Here is a 6,489-nt window from a genome sequence, read left to right as displayed (position 1 = left end):
AGGGAGGGCAACAGGCAATTGCCCCTCCCAACAGCTAGGACTGTGTGTGCATGGTGTAAGCAGAGGCAGCCCTAGCGTTAGGCAAAATAGGTGGTCGTCTAAGGCTGCATATAAGCACCGCAACAACAGCACTACTAGTAAAAAAAAGGCACTAAGATTGCACAGCTGTCAGATGTTTAAACATTTGTATTTCATTTTTGCACATGATCATCATGGTCTATACCGGGTGACAGATTTTATAAAGAAAGATGTGGGCGGGGATGGGCCATTGGAGGCAGAGCTATAGCAGCCTTTATTCAGGACCTTAGTGACAACGGAACTGCAGAGGTCAGGTAACATTCAATATATTTTGTGCTAAATCCAATTGGTGCGTTACTATCAACACTTGAAGGAGGCAAGTGGGAGGAATTTCTCACGAGCAGAGTGTACTCTGTATCTGCTCTCTGCTGCTGGCTTCCCTGCTGGTGTAGTGCCTGTGCCACTGCCAGCCCATGCCTTACAGACTCTACTATCTGCTTTAGCGAGGTAACAGAAAGCAAGCAGCCTAATAAAAACCTCAGTGCAGTGAAAATTAAATAATACCTAGCTAGACTCTAGACATTATGGCCTGAATGTCTTTCCAAAACTGATTTTTGTCATTTGAAAGTTTTTTAATGCATTGCTCCGTGTTTGCACTAAGTAAGAAATCAGGGGGAGGAGTTTCCCCCTAGGAGTCTGGAGAGTGTGCTCTATCTGCACTCTGCTGCTGGCTTCCTGGGTTTGCAACAGCCTTTCATACTCTTCTGCCTGCTTCAGTAAGGCATGCAACAGCAGAACAAGCAGCCTAAAAAAACAACAACTCCTAGTGCAGTTTAAGGTCAGTACTGTGTATGCATCAGCTACAGCTAGCCTTTAGTATTGCCCCTCCTAATGGTTATGTGATTTGTCATTTTTAGTGCTGTGTGCATGTAAGGCTTATCTGATGCAGTCCTAAAAAAGTACCATATATTCTTACAATGAATCTTCTTTTATTTTGTTGTTTATGTGCTCAAATATCTTTTCAAAATATTACATTTCATTAAGCAGTCATACTATACTATCATGTAGGGTTTTTTTCTTTGAAGATTATATATATATATATATATAAGTATGTGTATAAATATATGCATTTTTTGTGCAGGGATTATATACACTTACTAATTAGTCAGGAGGATTACTACAAAGTAATTTGTAAATGTATGCATCTGTGTAAAAACACTATATACACTACACCCCCTATACCCCCGATACAGCTCCTATCCCCTTACTACAGCCCCTATCCCCCCTACAGCCCTTATACCCCCAATACAGCTTCTATCCCCTTACTACAGCCCATAAAGCCTCTATAGCCCACTACAGCCCCTATACCCCCAATACAGCTGCTATCCCCTTAATACAGCCCATAAAGCCTCTATAGCCCACTACAGCCCCTATACCCCCCACTACAGCCCCTATACCTCAATACAGCTCCTATCTCCTTACTACAGCCCTTATTATCCCCGCCACTACAGCCCTTATTATCCCCGCCACTACAGCCCTTTTATCCCCGCCACTACAGCCCTTATTATCCCCGCCACTACAGCCCTTATCCCTGCCACTACAGCCCTTATCCCTGCCACTACAGCCCTTACACTACTGTATTTATAGATTGATGCATTTTATTTGCACATGATGTATATTGCATAGATGTTTTAGTTTGGATTGGATGCCAGAGGCTATATAGTTGTATTGTATAGTATTTGTGGCTCTATTGTGTAATGTCTATATGTATTATTAGTTTGTCAAAGTCTTTTTAAATAAGTCTTGGTCTATTAGTGATTGAGGGATTATATTTTTTAGGAATTAGATGTATTATGGCATTATGTAAGACTGCTAGACTTTACACTCAGTTTTATCTTCTATTTTATTGTATATTTTATCAATCGCTACTGCATTTCTGATCGGAGGCCAACTATGTTTCATTGTCTTGACACTGTACAGTGACAAAGTTGAATCTAAATCTAAGGTTGGCTGTTTGTGTGTCTGAGTGTGTGTCCCTGAGTGTGTATGTGTCTGAGTGAGTCTTTGAATGTGCCTGTCTGTGTCTCTGAATGTGCCTGATTATGTGTTTGTGTCCGTTTGTGTGTGTGTGTGTGTGTGTGTGTGTGTGTGTGCCTAATTTTCATTTTGAAGTAGGAAGTGGCTGGCTGTGTAAAGTTGGTACATGGTACTTAGTATTAGTTACACACAAACACACACACACCAACAAACACTCAAGGTCTGTTCATTGGTCTTCATTGGTGACATATTTAATATAGGGAATTATTTACAGAGCCCCGGTGTTTGCTGAAATTCCTTTAAACTATAAAGAAAATCTTTTGAGAGTTTTCCTCTCTTTCTCAGGTCTGAAGCAATACCTGAGGAAGAAAGGAAAACTCTTGAAAGCTTGTCTTTTAAAAGGGACATGAAACCCACATTTTTTCTTTCATGATTTAGAAAGAGAATGCAATTTTAAACATCTTTCTAATTTACTTCTATTATCTCATTTGTTTTATTCTCTTGATATTCTTTGCTGAAAAGGATATCTAGATATGCTTAGTAGCTGCTGATTGGTTGCTGCACATAGAAGCCTCGTGTGATTGGCTCACCCATGTGCATTGCTTTTTTACTTCAACTAAGGATATCTAAAAAATGAAGCAAAATAAATAATAGAAGTAAATTGTAATGTTTTTTAAATTTGTATTCTCTATCTGAATCATGAAAGAAAGATTTTGGGTTTAGGGGCCCTTTAAGTATTAGGTTAGTAGAATAAAAAGGTATCATTGCATACCACATTACTCTTTTTTTTTTTTAGAATCTAATATATTTATATATATATATATATATATATATATATATATATATATATATATATATATATAATATATATATATATATATATATATATATACACATATATATACACAACTAAATTTTATAATGATTTAGTGGTGAAAATTATTAGTGCCCCCCCCAGTTTTGACTGTGGTATCTTATGTGCCCCCCCTATATATTTTTCCTAGAGTCGCCACTGGATTGGGAGCTTGATACTTAGTACTATTTTTAAGTCTAACTAGGTCACGCTCCACACGTTTGAAAAAGGTTTCCAGGGTGTTACCCCTTGACTGGATGGGGTAAAACAAAGATTTATTTTGAAAACTACCAGATGCATTTATACTCTCTTTATTAGTGTCAGTCAAAGCCTCCCTAGACAAATTTTCCATATTAATTACATCACAAGTTTCATTAAATGTCAGTTTACTGGTATACTGACCTTGAGTGGGTACATTCAAATCAGAATCCACTCTATTACCTACAAGTTCATGTGATTCAGTGAAAAAATGTTTCTGCAGTGTCATATTGCGTATTAGTTTGTTTACATCTAGGATAGTGTTGAAAATATTAAAGTGATTTGTAGGTGCAAAGTTAAGACCTCTCGCTCAGAAGTGAAATTTGGGACTCTGTCAATGTGAATTTAGACAGATTTATAACATTATTTATTTGTACTTCTGCTTTCCTCTCCGACCTCTCAACTGATAATGCCCCTGGTTCACCTGTCCTATCCCGGTGCGTTGGGGAGGAAGAGAAAAAACCTGTTCCATTTTCCTCTGATCATCTACAGATGCATGTGCTTGAATTGCCACCATACTACTATTTCCTTCAGCATAATTAGAGGCAGAGTTATTAGACTCAGCATAGTGTATTCCATTAGTGGCCACTTGCAAATGTTGATGTTTTGTAGAAATTGGAACATTAGTATTATGTGTTACAGATGACTGACCATTTTTAAGAATGCTTCTAGGAAGCTCATCCCCACTAGACGCACCAGTTTCTTCCCCTGATTCAAAATCAGTGTCAGAATAGGTTACCCTCTTAGTCTCTAAATTATGTGTAGGTGTCTGACCTTTACCTTTGTTGTTACTGTTATTCCTTCTGTTTCTAGACCTTCCCCTACCCTGTCTTTTGAATGTAGCCTTATCTGAACGTTTCCAAATATATACTAAATTATTGCTGTAGTCATTCTGGTCCCTTACAAATTTTGTGTGTTTAATCTCAAGGACCGAATCTTTCACTTTGGCTACCACAGTTTTAAGAATAGTGTCAAATTTAGCAAAACTGGCTTCTAACTGGCGTAAATTCATCTCAACTTGTAATTCTCCTATCTCCTCTCTGATATTTTTGAGTAGATTTGATTTATATGATATCAATAACATCATTAAACGTATTGAACAGTCAGATAGAATGTCGTTCCAGGCATTAATAAATACAATATCAGTGACATCAAAAGTGGGGAATTTACTCAGTCTCAACCCACGTGGAATAATTTTTAGTTTAAGGTAGGTCTCAAGTGTCCATATGTCCCATTGGAGCTTATGCTCCCTTATCAAAAGCTTCTCCAATTCCTCGAATAAAGCTGATAAAGAATAATTGGATTTGTCAGTTGAAAAAATTCTTTCAATTTCATTAGAAGTACAATCTCTTTCAGAAGTGGGCAATAAAGAATAAAAATGTGTGACCTCCATGGAGAAAAACAAAGGACTGCTCAGATTAGTGGATGAAAGCAGTAAAGTGCAACTGGGTAAAACACTTGAAAATAGAACCAGTAAAGTAAGATTAACTGCAACATCCAGAAAATGTTCAAAGTAAAATGTTTAAGCCTTTAAATATTGAAACAAAGTTCTGACTCCGGAGGGTACAACGTTCATAAACCAATAGGTAGCAAAAGTACTGATCCAATAGAAATTCCCCCTATACACGCTCTGTACATTAATGATAAACAGCAAACGACAGCACAGTAATTCACAGCTCTAGAGAACAGCAGATTTATATATCTCCAACCACACACACAGGTATTAGGTAAAAAATCAGGGGGAAACCGTGTTCCCAGGAGGCACTACCGCCTCAACTCACCACCCCACGGGTGCACCGATTAACCTCTTGTCTGGTGTGTATATTCAGCGTCCCTTAGGCATCAATACTCTAGAGCTGACTTATCCACACCCCTTCCCGCATAGTGGGACGCTCTGCCGAAGACGCTACAGCTTTTGGATAAGTCAGCTCTAGAGTATTGATGCCTAAGGGACGCTGAATATACACACCAGACAAGAGGTTAATCGGTGCACCCGTGGGGTGGTGAGTTGAGGCGGTAGTGCCTCCTGGGAACACGGTTTCCCCCTGATTTTTTACCTAATACCTGTGTGTGTGGTTGGAGATATATAAATCTGCTGTTCTCTAGAGCTGTGAATTACTGTGCTGTCGTTTGCTGTTTATCATTAATGTACAGAGCGTGTATAGGGGGAATTTCTATTGGATCCGTACTTTTGCTACCTATTGGTTTATGAACGTTGTACCCTCCGGAGTCAGAACTTTGTTTCAATATTTAAACGCTTAAACATTTTACTTTGAACATTTTCTGGATGTTGCAGTTAATCTTACTTTACTGGTTCTATATATATATATATATATATATATATATATATATATATATATATATATATATATATAATAAAACAACCTTGGGGACAAATAGGAGATGTTTTGAAACATGTAAATAATATACATGAGGCTATTTCATTCAGAATTCCAGAGCTACATTTGAAGTGTGTGTATTTGAGCACCTATAATCTGACACACATTTTACACTGATCACTGCAGATAAAGCAGGCACAATTGTTTTGTGTGACCTGCAGTGGGGAAACCAAGGAATTCCCCATTTGCTTCTTTATCTGTGGCTGCCAGGATATAAAGCACAATAGGGAAGGGATACTACTCACACACACACATTGGTTATATGGCTGTGTTTTCACAAACTTACTTCTGCCTTCCCTCTCACTGACTGTTAGCTTCTCCCAGCACTTCCTGCAGAGGTCTGATGATGTCATCATCTTACTTCAGCTCTGTAGTAAGTGGGCTAGCAGGAGGAGGGGCATTGCAAGCCCTAGGTTAACTGTGAGAGCACCAGCAGGGAAATGCAACTTTATTTGTTATCTGGTTGTAAATAGAGGAGAGTAAAGAAATTAGCTGGGCCCTCCAGTGGCAGATCTCCAGGGTCCAGTGGCTGCAAATTGTTGATGCGACATTTGGGACCCTGGACGTTTCGTCACTTTTAAAATGTAATTTTTTTTTTTAAATCACTTCTTTTGCCCGGGGGGGGGGGGCACAGCATTCCATTTGGGGGGCATTTAGAGCCGATCCTGGGGTGGGGGGGAGACAGAGTTTATGCTTCAGCTAGAAATATGGCAGTTTTTGCTTACATTACAATCCTACAACCAATATAATTTAGTAGGATTAGAAAACAAGAGAACAGTATACTGTCATGTATACCGGAGGCTGACTCTCAGCTAATAAGCAGTATTTAGTACGGTGCACAGTATACTGTCATGTAAACCAGAGGCTGACTCTCAGCTAATAAGCAGTATTTGGTAGAGTGCACAGTATACTGTCATGTATACC

This window comes from Bombina bombina, chromosome 9 (assembly GCF_027579735.1).
Source record: "Bombina bombina isolate aBomBom1 chromosome 9, aBomBom1.pri, whole genome shotgun sequence".
NCBI classification, from domain to species: domain Eukaryota; kingdom Metazoa; phylum Chordata; class Amphibia; order Anura; family Bombinatoridae; genus Bombina; species Bombina bombina.
This window is presented reverse-complemented; position numbering follows the sequence as displayed.